Source organism: Rhamphochromis sp. 'chilingali' (genome assembly GCF_963969265.1).
Source record: "Rhamphochromis sp. 'chilingali' genome assembly, chromosome: 10".
Taxonomy (NCBI): domain Eukaryota; kingdom Metazoa; phylum Chordata; class Actinopteri; order Cichliformes; family Cichlidae; genus Rhamphochromis; species Rhamphochromis sp. 'chilingali'.
In genome coordinates, this window is record NC_137937.1 from 31684613 (window position 1) to 31704174 (window position 19562).

Genomic DNA, 19562 nt, shown 5'->3' on the forward strand with positions numbered 1-19562 from the left:
TCCATCTTCATCCGCTTTATCCGAGGCCGGGTCGCGGGGGCAGCAGCCTAAGCAAAGAGGCCCAGACCTCCCTCTCCCCAGCCACCTCCTCCAGCTTATCCGGGGGAATGCCAAGGCGTTCCCAGGCCAGCCGAGAGATATAATCTCTCCAGCGTGTCCTGGGTCTGCCCCGGGGCCTCCTCCCGGTGGGACATGCCTGGACACCTCACCCAGGAGGCGCCCAGGGGGCATCCTTGTCAGATGCCCGAACCACCTCAGCTGGCTCCTTTCGATGTGGAGCAGCAGCGGCTCTACTCTGAGCCCCTCCCGGATGGCCGAACTTCTCACCCTATCTCTAAGGGAGAGGCCAGCCACCCTTCGGAGGAAGCTAATTTCTGCCGCTTGTATCCGCGATCTCGTTCTTTCGGTCACTACCCACTAGTGATGGGTCGTTCGCGAACGAAATGGCTCTTAGAGCCGGCTCTTTGACGTGAACGACGCGAGCCGACTCCTTATCGCGAGCCGTCACGTGGGGTTTTTTTTTTTTTCTTTCTCTCAGCCTCTCTCTCGCACTTTTTTTCCGCTTCACTCTGCACGCGAGCCTTGTGCTTTACGCTGGGCAGAGGGGGGAGGGGCGGTAGTTACACTCAGTAGCACAGGAACAGAGCCAGAGAGAGAGAAAGAGAGGCAGGGACAACAACATTAGAAAGGTATAGTAATCATCCACAACTATTTTCGGTTGCAGATGATAAAGGATTGAGAAAGTTTATTCATGCAGGTCCATATGACAGAGAATATGCATGTTCTTTTAGTTTTCATATTATAATTTATATTTAATTGTGTTGTGGTTTGCAGTGTTTTGTGTTCTTTTCACTTTAAATTTGTGAAAGGAAAAAGCTGAAAATTTAAATAGTTAAAACTTGAAATGTGAATAGTTGATTTTTGTATTATATGATTTATTTATTACATTTTATGTGGAGTGAATAAATAAAAGTATATTTACGGTGGCCCCTAGAGACAAAGCACATACAAACTTCAAATCACGTACGAACTCTGAAGCATGTACAAACTCCAAAACACGTACAAACTCCAAAACACGTAAAAACTCCAAAAACACGTACAAACTCCGAAGCACGTAAAAACTCAGAAGCATATAAAAACTCAGAAGCACATAAAAACTCAAAACACGTACAAAAGACAACAGAAGTGCTCCAGGATGCTGGGCGCAGTGTTGAGCCTTTGTTATCTTGTGGCTACACAAGCCAGCAAGTACCAACGACCGGATTTGGTGTGTGGTAGTAACAGGTAAATGAACTTTTTTTTAAATTATTTGAATATATATATGAGTGCCTGTGTATAAATATACAAACAATACACGCATGCTTTCAATTGTGTAATTTAAGTGATCTAGTAGCTCTGCTTTGGAAGTTCAGTTCATGCTAGAAATGTGTTTTGGAGTTTGTACGTGTTTTGTCTCTAGGGGCCACCGCATATATTTATATATAAACATATATAAATAAAACCACTTGTTTTTACGTTAGTAATTCCTTTTGTGCATAATTTTATATTATTGTTAATAATAAATTAATTAAAGCAACAAAACAACCTGAAGAGCCGGTTCGGAGCCGAAAGAGCCGGCTCTTTTTAGTGAGCCGAACCGAAAGAGCCGGATCTCTAAAAAGAGCCGGAAATCCCATCACTACTACCCACAGCTCGTGGCCATAGGTGAGGGTAGGGACGTAGATCGACCGGTAAATTGAGAGCTTCGCTTTTACACTCAGCTCCCTCTTCACCACGATGGACCGGTGCAGCATCTGCATTACTGCAGCTGCAGCCCCAATCCGTCTGTCGATCTCCGGCTCCCTTCTCCCATCACTCGCAAACAAGACCCCGAGATACTTGAACTCCTCCACTTGGGGCAGGAACTCATCCCCGACCTGGAGTGGGCACTCCACCCTTTTCCGGCTGAGAACCATGGCCTCAGATTTGGAGGCCATGGTTCCCGCAGGCCCACCACCCGCAGGAGGCGCCATAGGGGTCGGGTGCATTGTGTGCCGGGTGGCGGCCAGGAGCAGAGGCCCTGGCGGACTGACCCCCGGCTGCCAAGACTGGCAATAGGGACATGGAATGTCACCTCTCTGGTGGGGAAGGAGCCTGAGTTAGTGCGTGAGGTTGGAGTTAGTCCTGGAAGGTGCTCCACCTGGAGACTCTGTTGTCCTGCTGGGAGACTTCAATGCTCACGTGGGTAACGACAGCGAGACCTGGAGGGGCGTGATTGGGAGGAACGGCCTCCCTGATCTGAACCCGAGCGGTGCTTTGTTATTGGACTTCTGTGCTAATCACAGTTTGGCCATAACGAACACCCTGTTCGAACATAAGAGTGTCCATAAGTGCACGTGGCACCAGGACGCTCTAGGCCGTAGGTCGATGATCGATTTTGTAATCGTATCACCAGACCTGCGACCATATGTTCTGGACACTCGGGTAAAGAGAGGGGCTGAGCTGTCAACTGATCACCACCTGGTGGTGAGTTGGATCAGGTGGCGGGGGAGAACGCTGGACAGACCTGGTGCACCTAAAGGCGTAGTGAGGGTGTGCTGGGAACGTCTAGCAGAGGCCCCAGTCCGCGAGATCTTCAACGCACAAAAACAATAAAAAGCATGATTTAAAATTGATAAAAAAACAGTAGATAAAATCAGTAGTTAAAATATAAGTTTTGAAATTTAATCTTAAAAGTGTGGATTTGGTGCTTTATTCAAATGCAGCTGAGAATAGGTGAGTCTTCAACCTGGATTTAAATAAACTGAGTGTTTCAGCTGATCTGAGGCTTTCTGGGAGTTTGTTCCAGATATAAGGAGCATAAAAGCTGAATGCAGCTTCTCCGTGTCTGGTTCTGACTCTGGGAACTGATAAAAGACCGGATCCAGATGACCTGAGAGATCTGGAAGGTTCATACTAGAAGACTAATGTTTCCTACTACTGAATTTAAACAGAAAATATAGTAAACGTAAACATTTGTTCAGGAAATGATTTAGACTTACTAAAAGCAAAGTAAATAAGAGAAGTCTGACAGTTCTGCAGAGGTCAGGGCTACTAAACCTGAGGATCTCTACTGTATGTAGATAATTTAACTCTGTGTGTGACAGCTCACCCATCTCAGTGGAAGAGGTAAATTGTGATTAATGGTTTGTCCCTGAACCATCTCCTCTGTGTATGAAATAATGGACTAAATAATTAACAAAGTAACCACTGTTGTGACACATGCCTAAAGCACACACAGCAGCAGGAGGATCCTAGAAAGCTGTAGTGATTCTGTAACGTAGATCCTCAGTGGAAAGTGAAATAAAGTTGGAATGAAAATGGCACAGTTAAGATATTTCAAAAATGTGGAAAACAAGCAGGAAAACACACTGAGCAGTTACACAAAATGTTGTCTTTATTGCACAATAGCATTCTTGGGTTTCAAAAATGAACTTGCTTTAGAAGATTTATTCATTTATTATATTCTTAATAAATTAAGAAAGCTTTGAGAAGACTTCAGTCACTGAAGAAACGTGTGCTTGTTTTTTATGCAGTAAATGAATATATAACAAATACAGACGCCACATAATTTCAAAAGTCTACATTTTGAGTTTTTTTCTGAGACAGGCAGGTGTAACAAACAGTTTTCGAATTCAGTCAGAGATTTGGTCGCCGAGTCAGAACTATGATCAAACAGTAGGAGTTTGGGTACACAGATGAGGAGATGACTTACTTGCACCATTTCTTTTGTAGTCTTGCAGTAATATCATCATTAGTGTTAGAGGTTATTTGCCCCCGAGTCAAACAAAGGCAAACTCCTTAAGAACACTCTCTTCGCTTCACATAACAGCAAACTAAGATGACAGAACAACATACCCGACTGCTGGAGTGTTGCTTCCCTTAAGCAAAGTTTGCACTGAACTCCATTCATCTGAGTTGCATGCTTGAAAGGATTCCTTGCAATGAGATCTATTAGGACAGGTTAGCATCACAGTCAAAGTACTTTTCAGTCCCCTGGAGTGAGAGTCATTATGCTGTATCGCCACTAATTCAAGTATCCTCGATCAGTGCTAAGAAAGACGTTGCTTATTTTGGAGCAGCACATTCCTCGAGGCTAGCTCAAAGTGTAATTTGCCAGGATCTTAACAGGATTCTCCTCGGCTATCTGTGAATTCTCAGGGGAGCCAGACATCTTTTGAGCCTGATCTATTTCTTTATAATGTCTGCATTTTTCTTAGTGGCCATGACTCACTGGAATTAAACAAGACCAACCTCTGCAACTCTTGTGCGCCATTTATCTGGGTCACACTGATAAGCTCAATCTGCTCTTCATTTCAGAATGGAGAAACTGGAAATTAGTTATGTGCTGTGAACACAGCAAATGAAAATATACAATGAATCCGACAGCTTATGCCGACTAGTGGTAAAGCGAGCACATGACAAATCATGAACACCTAGTCTTTGCTTTAGTTTTCTTACCGTTTTAAGATTCCATTCACTCCTGTAATGCACCACATGGAGGAAAAGCTCACAACTGCACTGGCTGATGTGAGTGCCCTTTCAGGGGAAGCCTCTAGAGGTATTCATTTTTCACACCAGCATTACGCTGCTACCTAATCCAATATTAGCAAATTGGATGACTAATGATTCATATTGGAAGTAATTGAATATCAGTACTTTCTTGCACCTTTTTCTCAAAATCTAATTAGCAAACCTTTCATATCAAGAACTGAACAAATATCTCCCCCTCTCCCAACTCTCCCCCCAAAAAAGGAAAAAAAAAACCCCTCAGTCTTAGTGGGCAGTTTTTAAATATTCCATCTTCTCCAACTTTGGAACACATATGCACTAAAAATCACACATTTTCAACACTGCATGCATCGGGACAACGTGAATACAAGCAGAGTGGGAGAAAGGATAAAAGGAAAGGGAGGATAAAGGGAGGTAAAGGAAGAGACGGAGAAAAGGAGAGCAAAGCAAGAACAAACACCAGGGTAGAGACTGCGGCACAAGATTCTCCTGAGGGAGCCACAGAGATGGGTTGGAAGACAAATCAGGGCCACAGAGGTGATTTTGCAGCTGCACTTCTTCTTTCTCTGCCTTACCTTGTTCTGCCATCTCTCCTTTAGAATGCTATATTCCAGCTAGACTGGTTGTGACTGGAATTACCAGAACCTGCTTGTTTATCTACACAATCACTATTCATGGCATACCTAGAACCCTGGGTGTGCGGCAACTTTATTCCTGTATATCTTGATGAAGGGCAGAGTCACTCAGCCTTGATGCATTTGTCACAAAGCTGATCGAACAATGACATCAAGCTGTGCTGGATAAATTGGAATCCTACTGGGTCTAAGCTGGAGACCAGCTCACACACTGTCTGGAAAAAAATACTCAACCTCACAACTAGGCTGATATCTCATTAAGTTATGTCCATCATGAACCTATTCTGAGAGCAATAGTTAGACTCACTTTCTACTAAAAATACACATTATTACCTCGGGGAATAGGGAATGTGGTGCCTCACAGAATTTAAAAAAAAAATGTAAAAATGTGCTTGAGAAGTGAATTTGATTAAAGGTGAACTCCTACTAGTTAATCTATCCTGATGCCACCACAAGAGGAATTAAATGGTTCACTCTAAGGTGTCCTCTCAGACTGCAGAGGATGATATGCTGCAGTTGTCAGTAATCAGAACAGAAGCTGGTGATGCAGGGGGAAAAAAGGGAATGGAGGGAAACAATAAGATGGAAGACGCTGTTAGAAAAAGCTTATTGACCTTGAGTAATGTTGATCAGGTCATTTTTAAAAACTGGCGTGGCGCACCTCAGACAGGAGTTTCTTAAATACGATGCTGCCGCCGCTAAGCTCACAGTAACAGTGTTTGTATAAATCTCAGTTTGGATGTCACCGTGAATCTTTGTGGGCGTGTCCCAACGTTGCTTTACGGCTGCTGAATTCTTAATTGCAACTTCTGCCCTCCTTTTTCGCAGGGTATGATACATGACTAGCAAGAAGCAGAGCTGAGGCGTCCGCATCAACAACAAAGGCGACATCGAGTCAAAGAAGTTGCATCATTTTGAAGCCTTTGTTTAAAAACCAGTCTGATCATATGTGCTGTGGTTTTTTTGTTTTTTTTTTTTACTGGGAGGGGGGGTTAAAGCGTGGGAGGGCCTTAGCTCCCAGCACAAGTTAAAAGGGTGAGGAAGGCATGGAAAAGACGAGAGAGCAGGCATAGCGAAGAAAAGGCTTTCACTGGTGCAGAATCAGGGAAGGATACCGGCCCTTAGGGAGATATGGTAGTGCCGCAATGACATTTTTAGGGCAGCTGCAAGAGTTGCAGATGAGTATCAGATGTTATCCATTACTGCCTGGGAAACATTATTAAAAAACCAAAACATACAACAACAACAAAGGGCTATGTATAAATAAGAAGGAGAAAAACAAAGCAAAGATTTTTGAATAATAAAATACTGGATATAAATACACGCAAATAACTTGCTTTTACGAGGCTGTTTACTGTGTATCAGGATGTGGTATGCAGACCGCCCTGCAATGATGTTTATGATGCACATTTATGACTGAAAATACATTTGTTAATAAGAATCGGGCAGTATTTAAAAGTACATATTTATCACTTAATGTTAATGCAGTGTAAGATGTTTCTTTTTCTTGTCTCGTTGCTTTTATGACCCCCTCAATATTCCTGAGGCATGCTTTCTTGCATGAATAAACTATAGAGGTGAATGAGCAAAGATTTTCGTTGCACCGTGCTGTTAAAAGTTGAAAATGAATGCACTGCCAGAAAGCCTGTCTTGTTTATGTGATGCATGCTCTTTTACCCTCAAAATCACACTACCTCCTTTGCTGCTTTCACCTCTGTGCAGCATGAACTGATTTTGTACTCTCATCTGTGCTATCATTTATATGTTTTTCTGGACTGTGAGTCCTATTTCCACATTTTTATATGCACAAGTGCTAAGTGTTGACCTGCTAATCACTGGAAATTCAGGCGAACTTATCACAAAAATGGCATATGTGTGAGTTACACAGATTAATATTTTCCATCCCTCTGACTGAGGCGGCTCAAATTTTATTTATTTATTTATTAACCTTTATTTAACCAGGAAAAGTCCCATTGAGATTAAAAACCTCTTTTGCAAGGGAGTCCTGGCCAAGAGGCGACAACACGTTGAAATTACAAAGTTACATACATATTATAAATAACAATTACATTTTAAAAACATTTTTCTCTGGCTCTCTCAATCTGGACTTAAAAGCATTTAATGAAATAAGATCTGCTATCTTCCAGTCTTTTTGCATCATGTTCCATGTGAAAGGGGCAGCATAAGTAAAAGCCCTCTTTCCCAGTTCAGTTCTGGCAAATGGAACATTGAGCAATAAAAGATCGCTTGAACGCAGGCTGTAAGAAACAGTACTTCTCCGTGTGAGCAGATCGCAAATGTAGGTGGGCATTTGTCCAAGCAGGGCCTTATAAATAAAGATGCACCAGTGAGCAAACCTCCTGGAGGACAACGAAGGCCATCCCACTCGAGCGTACAGATCACAACAATGGGTCAAGGCCCTACAGTTTGTAATAAACCGTAAGGAGGCATGATAAACTGAGTCAATCTTATGAAGACACTGGGCGGAAGCATTCATGTACAGCAGATCACCATAATCTAAAACAGATAAAAATGTAGCATTTACAAGACGCTTTTTTGTCTCAAAAGAAAAGCAAAATTTGTTTCGAAAGAAAAATCCCAATTTTAGTTTGAGTTTTTTCACAAGATTGTCTATGTGAGGTTTAAAGGTCAGAGAATCATCAATTAAAAAGCCAAGATATTTATACGTATGCACCACTTCTATGAGGTTTCCCTCAAGAGTGGACACCAAGGGGACAGTTTGAGGAAATCTCTTCATGTTTGAAAACAACATTAGCTTTGTCTTTTCAGCATTGAGAACCAATTTCAGCTCCAGAAGTGTGTGCTGAACCACGTCAAAAGCTTTCTGCAACGATTCTATTGCCTTTTCAAAGTTTGAGCCAAAGGAATAAATAACTGTGTCATCAGCATAAAAATGCATACTAGCATTGGACACATTTTGTCCCAAATCATTTATATACATGATGAACAGCAGAGGTCCTAAAATTGAACCCTGTGGCACCCCAGTGTGAATATTCAAAAGTTCTGAGCACAGATTTTCACATTTAATGCATTGAGTCCTGTCACTCAAATAATTAGTAAACCAGGAGACAACATGTCTAGACAGCCCCAAAGAAAGAAGCCTATGCTTTAAAATGGCGTGATCCACAGTGTCGAAAGCTTTTGACAGGTCAATAAAGAGAGAAGCACAGTGCTGTTTTTTATCAAGAGCAACAAGTATGTCATTTATCACTTTTGTGGCAGCCGTGACAGCACTATGCTGTTTTCTGAACCCAGATTGTAGTTTTGAAAGAACTTCATTAGAGTACAAGAACTCTTTTAATTGCTCACTGACGAGAGACTCAAGGACTTTTGCCAAAACACACAAGTTTGATATTGGCCTGTAATTAGTCAAAATGGCCGGGTCGCCTCCTTTTAATATTGGCGTAACAAAAGCAGACTTCCAAACAAGTGGAATTTCTTTATTTTGGATTGAAAGATTAAAAAGGATCGTAAGAGGTTGTGCAATGTAATCAGCTGCTATTTTCAGAAAATAGGGCTCTATTAAGTCTGGCCCTGGGGGTTTCCTGTGATCTAAGGCTTTAAGAGCTTTATGCACTTCCTGGACAGAAAAAGGAGAAAAATCAAAAAGCTCCCCAATATATGTTTGGGGTTCTGTGCAGGGAATCATGGGGGCTGCTCCAACAGAGTTAAATAAAAAACCAGTAGCTACAAAGTGCTTGTTAAAGCTGTTTAAGACCTCAGTTCTGTCATAAACTGGGACAGAATCTTTTAAAATGAATTTTGGAAGAGCCTGTGATATTTTATTTATAGATAAGGACTTAATTACTTTCCAAAATTTCTGAGGGTTATTGAGGTTTTCTGTAGTAACAGATAAATAATATTCTGACTTAGCCTTCTTGATAAGTGTCGTGCATTTGTTTCTTAATTTCCTGAAGTCTAACCAGTCAGTCAGGGAATCGTTTTTCCTAGCTTTTACCCATGCCACGTTACGCTGATGGATGGACTCTGATAATTCCGATGAAAACCAAGGGTTCTCCCGTCCCTTGACCCTAAATTTTTTGGCAGGTGCATGCTTATTTAAAATCTTCATAAAAATTTCTTTAAAATAAGCCCAAGCCAGATGGATGTCTGGTATCAGACTCAAGTTTTCCCAATTTACCATAGACAAGTCATAATGAAACGCTTGCTCATTAAATATTTTAAAATTTCTTTTACAGATGATACGCGGTTTACATTTAGGGATTTTAGTGTTCCTACTGGTAGCAACTACACAATGATCACTTAAATCATTACAAAACACGCCTAGAGACAGAAACTTATGAGGGACATTTGTTAGAATTAGGTCAATCAAAGTAGATTTGTCAGGACTCTTTATATTTGGCCTTGTAGGTAGGTTGACCAACTGGCTAAGATTAACAGAGTCACAGAAGGATTTAAATTCATCAGAAGCTATATTCAGCCAGTCCCAGTTCAAGTCTCCGGCCAATAGAAGTTCGTTATATTTTAATTTGGACAGAAGATGCTTTAGAGATAATAAAGTTTCCTTTACAGCAGACGGAGGCCTATAGCACCCAACAACTGTTATAGAAAGAGACTTTACTATTTTAATATCCAAAGCCAAGAATTCCATTTGTTTAGGAATAGATACAGATAAAACAATGGATACTTCATATCTTGATTTAACATAAATTGCTACGCCTCCACCTTTCCTAGACCTATCTGTGCGATAAAGATTGTATCCCGTTATGTTGATGTCATCATCTGTAATAGATTTGGACAACCAAGTTTCGGAGATAATCACAATATCCGCGTTTGTCGATTTCGCCCAAATTCTGACCAAGTCCATCTTGTGTAATAAGCTGCGTACATTTAGATGAACACATTTTAACCCTGGCTGAGATTTAAAATCGGCAGGGGTCTGGACACTTTTCAATTCAGGTCCAGGATTTGGTTGCACATCTCCGGATATAAGTAAAAGTAAAACAATCATCATTAACCTTCGTTTTATATTACATTTAAAAGCATTTTCGTACTTTGCAGATGTTAACGACAAATACTGCTTTTTCTTAAGTGAAAGTGAAAGATTATACAGAACAAGGGAACCTTGTAATTTGGGTAATACTTCATATCGATTTAAGCTAGCAACCAGAGCCAGATGAATCGTTGGTGACTCCAGGTGCACTGCTACAGTTGACCTAGTGCCACTAAAATAAGTTTCACCCATACTCAGCTCATATTTTGCAGTTCTCACCCAAGGAGCACCGCAATGTCCCAAGTCCCAAACCACGAATACACACAATAAAGATTTTCATAATAGTAGTTTCATAATAAATAGTTTCATACTCAGCCACCAATACAGAGATTTGGCATAGGAGTATCAGTGTAATATTCATGCTCAAACATGAACTTTAATGAAGTCAAAAACCTTGTGGGAGAGGGAAAAAAAGTACCGTTTCTGTTAAGAAAGGCAACTAATTCTCTCATCTTCTTCTGACATACTTTGACTTCAATCCCTTGCTTTGTCATTGCAATTTCACTAAATTTCTGACTTTGTTCCGCAGGCAACTGACTCAAACAACTACTTTTACTGTTCAGATGAGCAATAGTTGTGTGAAGTGAGATTGGGCTCCTCAGCATGACCATTTTTTGTCCCTTGGCTCTTGGACCCCTTGTAGGTCGCCAGGAAAAGCAGAAGATATGAGCACGGTGACGATGGACAGTTTTAATACACCAGCACATGCCCTTTGGGGAGTCAAGTGGTTGCCCCTGCAGATATTATGGGTGGTGAAATGAAGCACATCCATTTCCTACAGCCTGAAGGATGACATGTGGCAACTGGGGCCTCTGATGGGATTTAGTTGTTGCCCTTTTTGTTGTACAAATTCCCAGTGATTAACAGAACAAAATGAATGTGCGAATCCCAATCCCCTTCGTGCTCGTGAGCTGTGAGTATCAATTTCATCCTTACAGTCACTGTGACTTTGATTATTCTTGCTTACAGCACATCGGATGATACAATAACGAGAGAGTGCTGCTATTAAACTGAAATAATGGTTGCTATAGGAGAGTCGTTATGACTGCAACTGTTTGTCATTTCAGATTGCTGCTCAACAGAGAGGACTGCGAGTTGGGCAGGTAACTGATAAAAATGATTAGCTAGAGGACTGGCAGCAAACATCAGCGGAAATGCAGAGAGTGCACTTCACATTCATAATGTGATTTTCTCAAAACTGCTTCCCCGTCCAAAGGCTGATCCTTGTCAGGCTTAGAAGAAAAATGTGAACGCACACATGCTGCCATGCAAAAAACCCAATGCCACACACACTCACACACGCACGCATATAAAACTCGTTGGGACTGCATTTAGAGCATTTGGTTAAATACAGCCTTTTCCTATTGCAGCGGCTGTCTCCCCCAGGATAAGATGATGCATAATCAACGCCCTGCTGTGGTTCACAGCCATCACATTGCAACTGCTCCTCCTGCGGGAGTGGTTTCCTTGCTCCAACACTCAAGAGGCAGAAGAAACAGTACACAGATGTATCCAATTAACACCTGCTCCAGTGGTTCACCGCCTTTATTTTGGTTTGCATATTCCATCTCGAAGTCTCGTCTGCAAATTGCCAACACCTCTTCTAGTTCTGCAGACTCACCGCTGAAGAGTTCTTGGATCTCAGCAGATTTGGGTTAGACATGGGAGGAAAGAGTGCTGTGTTGCATCATGGGTCCACGTGGGCTTTAGAATAAATACAGAAGGTGAATAGAGACCTTTATTGTGGACTCTCCTAGGTGTTAATTTTAGTATAATCTTTGTGATATAATGTTTTTTATTTGTAATATGCTGTTCCGACTACACTGAAATGTACCTGCATGTATTCGATGTGGTCCATTTTGAATCAAGCTACTTATTCGTAAAGATCAAACTTGTTTCTCACTGTTGTCTGCTTCTCTTTACATCAACCTTCTCCTTTAATAAGAGAAATCAATAACATTCACCTCATTAGTGCACTTCATAAAAACGGCATCACATTCTCAGTAGACTGTTTGCCTTTGCAGTTCTTGTTAGATTAAAAAAAATATTCTCACATCAAACTAAAAGAAGGCAATTTTTTCTTTGAATGCGTCTCAGGTGAACAGACAAGTAAGTAAATGATGCAGGCTTTGTAGCTACATCGGGGATCATTTGCATCACGTTGCCCCTCGTGCCCCTGGCGCATTGGTGGATGCAGTGCCTTTAATAACAGCAAACCTTTTAGCACAGCAGTCTTATGTAACTGTAACAAAGGGCTATGTTCCGCTTTTGTTGTTATCTTGGATCACTGACAATGTCAAGACACATCTTCTTAATGAAGTAGTGAAAAGCGCAGTTTTGTTGGTCTTTGGTTTTAACAAAAGACTCTGAAAGTGTGCACATCTGTTTGGTGTACAACTCTTATCTCAAAATTGCAGGGAAGGCCAAAGTTATGATATCGTGATTATTATAATTTTCAATATTTAATATGACCCCAAGTCAAAGTGGCACCATAAACGCATTAGACTGAAAATACTGCTACATTAATGTTTAATGTGCCCATATTTTTTTGATCACTAAAGTAATCTATTCATCAATAATTAGCTAATTCAAATTTCAGGTTGTGAAAAACATGAATAAATATAAATGAGATCATCTATTCATCATTTTCAAAACCAAATTTAAAGCCCAATTCTCACAATTCATATTTTTTTCTTCCATAAAGCAAAGTTTCGGTTTCTCCACTCACTGGTTTGGCATTCATAGGTACTAAATTATAACACAAAAATACAATATTTAAGAAGTTGTAATCTGTGTTTTCTATTTTCTATTTTTCTATTGTAGAAAAAGGCATAGTTTCATTCTAGAGGTTTGGCATCTTGTGGTTTTATTCTCTCCTTTCATTTTGGCTTTCATTTTATTATTTGATAGTCATGATTTGAATGGAAGAAATGAAAAACAGCATCACTGAGAGCACAGAACTGTGAATTCACATGCTGCCTTTGCCCTGTCATTTTCCCTCATGCTGGTTTTCAATTAAGAACTGTCAATGACTCATATCAGCAGTAATCCCTTTAACATGCAGTTGACTGAATGTGCCCAGTCGATACCTTCATTCTTAGTCATCTTGGCTATTCTAAGGACAGCAGAAGTCTCTTGTGTTTACCTCTCACAGAAGATTGGCCTCTGATCTTCAAATCCCTTGTTTAGCTAAAGTGGCCCTCTCGGGACTGCGGCAAGCAGGGGATGAAGCGACACAGAGTGATGGAGCGACAGACAAATTCAGAGAGGGTAGCCGACCGAGAGAATTGTGAGGTTGTAAAGAAGAAGAATGATAGATAAATGAGTGATAGGGATGGGAAGATGAGAAAAAGAGATATTCAGAGAGAGAAATGGGAGAGGTAGGAGGGAGAAAACCTTTTAGGGTGAGGCAGTCTTTCCTCCCACCACTCCTTCCTCTCCTTCTCGTCTTGCAGGCCTGATTGAACCTCCGTGGTTGAACTCATCAGGTATTCACAAAGCCCCTTCTCTGACGCCCACCATCCCAGTGCTTTCTGTCATGGATGCAATGAGAGGCTTAGGTCCTTTGTGGATCACTATCCCTGTCATATTTTTTGATGACACCACCTTCCACTTTAGCTGGGGGTGGTTGGAATCAACTAGGAGGGAAAAAGAGGGGGCTTGGTTTTGATAGATGTTGTGTTTTTCCGTACCACAATGTGTATTCTTGTGGCAAGGTTAAGTCAGCTGGATTCACACCTGAGTTTTAGTGATGTGGGAAAACGACATTGGAGTGACAAAGATTTGAGGTTTGGTTGTGAGCAAACAAGCGAATGCACAGAGCGAGGTGCAGTGAGATTTGACAACATTTCTTCTTATTTTTCAAAAGGATGAATACTGTTTTTATTTGTATTTTACCTGCTTATCTGCTGAGATGCCAACTGTTATCTCAATTATTTCTCCCTGCCTCTCTCTACCTATATACTCCATGTGTTTAAGTGACAGTTGCTAACATGTGTCAATTTTATGCCTTACCGATTGTTAGGAAGATAGCAGAACCTACCTACATATCATTTCCAAATGAAAACCAAAGGGTGGGGCTATTATATATAGACACTGCTGCAACACAGCTAGTAGCAGTGGACAGTGAAGAAAAGCAATGGGGGGCAATCAATAATCTAGTAATAAGGGCTCAGAGCAGGATGGTCATGTGAGGGAAGGGAACTTGTAGCAAGCGGAAAGGGAGATGTGAACAAGAAAAGTGAGAGAGAAATGGATGTGATACCAGGTCATGCATGATATATGGTGGTTAAATGTGTGCATTCATGAATTGTGCCAGTGACACACGAAAGCTGGACTATTGATCGTTGTTTTCCGTGTCACCTCGGAGAAGCTGGCAGCCACCACAGATGTACTATACAGCACAGTTGTTAGCTCTTCCATGCCCCGAGGTACAGCAACCCAAACACACAACCCTGACACCATGAAACCCTCCTGGGCTTTGCAGACTACTTCTTCCTGTCAAGCTTCTGCTTATCGACCTGAACAAAGAAGTCAGTGGCCTTATCTTAAATTGCCTTGAGTTTAATACCTGTGCACTCATCTTGCAAAACTACTCCTCTTGTACATCTACAAACCTATTTAAGGGTTGGTTAACCCAAATTATTTTGTTTACCCTGGTTTACAGCCAAAGAGAAACCTTATCAAAGCTTTATACAGAGCCAGTTATTGAGGCTAACTGCACTATCAAGTCTTTTATTTAGAGAAGGTCGTGCTCATGTGAAAGTGCCAAAAATTAAATGTAACTCAGTCTCTCTACTATTGAACACATCTACTTTCAAGATCTTCTGCTAAGGTAAACAAAAACACACAAACCTGTCTTAAATTGGTCCCTAGTTCAGCAGGTCATGAATCAATCTATGGTGAATTGGATTTCAGGCACTAATTAGGCTCTTGTTTCATCGAGCAGTGGAACACTGATGAGTCGATGACCTGCATCACATTTTTTTTAAAGCACAGTGGTAATGATGTCCCATTAACAACAGTACTCCCTAGAGTTAGGTAGACTATAGTGCAAAGGAGTCATTAAAATATTTAAAATGAAGCTTTAAAAATACCAATATTAAATCCTCAAGGAATACACACAGCCTTTGCACAAGGGTGTTACCACTGTAAGCACAACTGCATCTAACAAAACTAATGAATAAGCTTGCTTCACATAAGCTAATTATCACAATTTGGCCATTATATTTCTTCAGAGAAATGCTGAACAGTCTGTCATACATGGCTGTACTCAAACTGCTAATGGACACTGAACAGAAATAAAAAAAAATCTTTAGAAAAATCATCTTCATTTTTTTTAGGGGGATTGCACATCTCTGTTGGTCAAGAGTCAAATGTCACACATCTGCTGAGAGACTTACTTTTCTATGGGCATTGCAAGTGTGGCAGTCACTCTACTGGAGTATGTTAATAACGGCAGTAATGACACTTGAGCATATGCATGCAGACAAATAGTGTGCCTCTGGAGGAAAATTTTCAAATTAATCAATTGATCTATGCTATCTTAGAGTCTTCTTAATGGTTCTCTAGGCCTCCCTGCAATATTTCTCTCAAGAAACTGTATGATAGTAGAGTGATAATTGTCTTTACATTACAATTGCCTCACATTATATTGGAGATTATGTATAGGAATTTCAGGAGCAGGGCCACGCCTCCAAACACGTTCCTTCTGGTTGTCATCTATATAGGTTCCCCCAGTTCTGCAAGCTGTTCATTCTCCGTTACGTGCCCCACCCTCCCTCCCTCCTTGTTCTCAATTCTTTAACTTCTTCACTCCTATTTAGTACATGCGGATCTGCCAGGCCCGGGAGCCGTCGCCAAGGCCTTCCCCAAACCGCAGCTCAGTTCATGTCCAAGCATTCACCTTTACCTACTAAAACACTGTCAAACTTAAAATGAAGACGTGGGCCCAGCTAGTGAAACATATTATATTGAAGACAGGACGCCATTTTCTTATTAAGGCATTTCATATTATGAATTGTTACTACGCTAGGTGCTGATGGTGGTCTAATGGTGTGGAAGATATTTTCTTGGCATACTTTGATCCCCTTAGTACCAACTGAGGGTCATCATTTTAGGCCACATAGGTCAAGGTCAGCCTACCTTGACCTTGACCAATGTGGCTGACCATGTCGATCCCTTTTTATCACTAAAGTGTACCCTTCTTCTGATGGCCTCTTCCATCAGGGCAACACAGCACATCACAAAGCCTGGTTCTGCTGGAGGTTTCTTCCTGTTAAAAGGGAGTTTTTCCTTCCCACTGATGTCAAAGCGCTTGCTCATAGGGGGTCATATGATTGTTGGGTTTTTCTCTGTATGTATCATTGTAGGGTCTACCTTACAATATAAAGCACCTTGAGGCAACTGTTGTTGTGATTTGTCACTGTATAAATACAATTAAACTGAATTAAAATGGCCTTTGTAGTCACTAGATCTCAACCCATCGTGACTACAAATCTGTAGCAACTGAATGATGCTATCATATCAAATCAAATCAAAATCAAATCAAATCACTTTTTATTGTCACATCACATGTGCAGGCACACTGGCACAGCACATGCGAGTGAAATTCTTGTGTGCGAGCCCCACAAGCAACAGAGATGTGCAAACACAACAACACAAACGAGCAAAATACAAGAATGGCCAACCTGAAACTAATAAATATATGTACAATATATAATAGTGTATGCATTTCTGGATGTGTATACTAAATATTTTCCTACGTGTGTGTGTGTGTGTGTGTGTGTATACACATTTTTACAAATTAAATAGTAAAAAAATAAAATAAAATAATAATAATAATAATAAAATATATAAAATATACAGAGTTGAATATGTGCAAAACAAGTGGCATTTATATACAGTGTGGAGTGCATAATGTTGAAGTTCCAGTAGTGAAGCTGAGGTGTCTATGACGTGTTCAGCATATCAATAAGGATATGAGGAATTTTTCCAACAGCATCTTGAATCAATGCCACAAAAAATTTATGCCATTCTCTAGGCAAAATGTCAGTTTTTGTAACAGTCTGTGAAGTAACAGTCTGTCATCTTTCCCTTAAAAATGCCGTAGCTTATTAATTAACATCAAATGCATTATTTGCCACAGAGCTTTTGTGACGGAGAACCTTAGTTGGACATGCTGTAGTCACTGTATCCTACACAAATTGTTTTTGCAAATAGCTGTTGAAAATCTGTTGCTTGAAAGAGTTTTAGGTCGTCACAGGGAGCACTGTCTCAGTAATGGACCCTAACTGACACAAAAACACCAGCTTGCCTTAATCAAATGAGGCAAACCCGCTGAGTGAAGCAAAGTTGGGTGCCAGTTCAAAAGATTAAGATTGGCTTTTTGAATGGACTGAATACAAAATTGTTTGTGTACCAGTTTGTCTAGGATTTTTACTAACAGAAGATGCAATCATTTAGCATAAAGCCAAAATTTTATATAACACAGTCTCTTACACTGTGTGTGCCTCCCACCAGTTGACAGCTTCACCTTATCTTCACTGAACAGTTTCAATAAAGCACAGATCTGTTGCCAATGAAAACCCTGCTTTAGTTTAAGTAATCATCATTCAAAGTTCTGTTTTATTCAGAGTTTAAAGAAGACAGATTGGCACAAAAGATACTTAATTTCAATTTCTTCTGAATACTCTGTACTTAGAAATCTCCTCAGAAAGCTATTCACTGGCAATAATCGAAGCTTTAACTGGAGTAATTCAAACTTGAGTGAAATTATTGGTGAGAAACTGCATTAATATTAGTGCATTCAAGAAGTAGTCATGAAGGATACTCAAAAAATATTGTTATTAGTTGTTGGATACTGACTTGCCAGTATATTCAACAATATTGTGAAGGCAAGCAAATGGCAGGGAAAAGCAAGGTCTATAAAAGATCCGAAAAAGGCTAACTTGAAAACTTGCATGTGGAAATACAAATCTAGGAAATCATAGAGAAACATGAATAAATATAGCAGAAGACTTCTTAACCGAGTGGGAACAGGCGTGGAGAAAACTGGAGGGAACATGACGTACAGTTAGGTCAATCATTTTTTGGACATAAACACACATTATTGTAGTTTTAGTACACCAAATTAAATAATTATGCTGTCCTCGCCCTGAGTTTCCGAGTTTTCACCAGGTATAGTGAGATAAGGATGCTTCAATAACCAGACTTATTTTCCTTTTTGTGCTGATTTATTGAAGAATGGCCTCTGACCATTGCCTTGTCTTTGACCATTGTAAAACTTCAAATATACAAAATATTGTATTAGCTAACTAACGTTGCAAATTAGCTTGTGGCACGCTTACTGCAAGCTAACAAGATAAAACGTTCATACTCACTTAAACATGCAAATTATCATACCAATATTTAAGCAAAACAAAGAGACAATTATTATTTTGTCATCACTCATACTCTCGTCCATAGCAACAACATTTTAAGGTCCATATCAGCATGAAACAATAATACTTCGGAATTACATTCAGCCATCTTGGATTTTCCGCTTCCTCTATTTTTTCTCTTTTTCCAAAGTAATCAAAACAATAATACAGAGCAGCCACTATAGGAAGCTCTAGGGCAGTTGACAAAACTGTATTATAGAGCTTAATTTATAAAAGGCAAACAATAATCAAATATATTATTGAATTGGAAACTTTCAATTTCATTTCAAGGAATTTTACAAAGACTTTGTATGAATTGTTTAGGAATTACAAGCATTGACATATATAGATAGTTCCCAATTTTCAAAGACTCCAGTTAATTAATTATTTAACAAGAACTGTCACATTTCTGAATGAAAATCATTTGCAGCCAATGACTGCCTGAAGTTTAGAACTCATTGACCTTACCAAATGCTCTCTGTCAAATGCTTCCCCCTTGCCAGGCCTTTACTGCAGCCACTTTCAGTTGTTGCTTGTTTTAGGGCCCTCTGGATTAGTTTTAAAGTTAATAACTGAAAAGCATGATCTATTGGGTTGAGATCAGGTGGTGACATGGCTATTGTTGAAAATCCCATTTATTTCCCTTGTGAAACTCTTGGGTTGCAGAATGTTTTGGGTCTCTATGTATTTACACTGTGAAGCACCATGCGATCACTTTTGCAGCGTTTGGCTAAACCTGAGCAGATAATTCCATCAGCTGTCCAATCATCAATTACCATTAGCAGACTGGTTGCACTGGCAGCCATGATTGCAAATACCACATCCTTGATCATGTGAATCATGACCTGTTCCTTGTCTTCTCCATACATTTGGTAAATGGTCTGATTCTTATATAGTGCTTTTCTACTCTATATGAGCACTCAAAGCATTTTCATACATGCC

At 40.3% G+C, this 19562-nt stretch overlaps 1 long non-coding RNA gene across 2 annotated transcripts in view; it reads left to right on the top strand.

The window, feature by feature from the left end:
- Nucleotides 1-12009, top strand: part of LOC308404652 — a 28755-nt gene extending 16746 nt beyond the window's left edge. The window contains exons 2-4 of one of the 2 annotated variants that reach the window (XR_013973168.1): nucleotides 10844-11113; nucleotides 11268-11303; nucleotides 11571-12009. This is a non-coding gene — a long non-coding RNA (uncharacterized lncRNA). Of the gene's footprint in view, nucleotides 1-9188; nucleotides 11114-11267; nucleotides 11304-11570 lie in introns of those variants that run through there. The other variant, XR_013973169.1, reaches the window with a different exon arrangement.
- Nucleotides 12010-19562: the final 7553 nt, after the last annotated feature.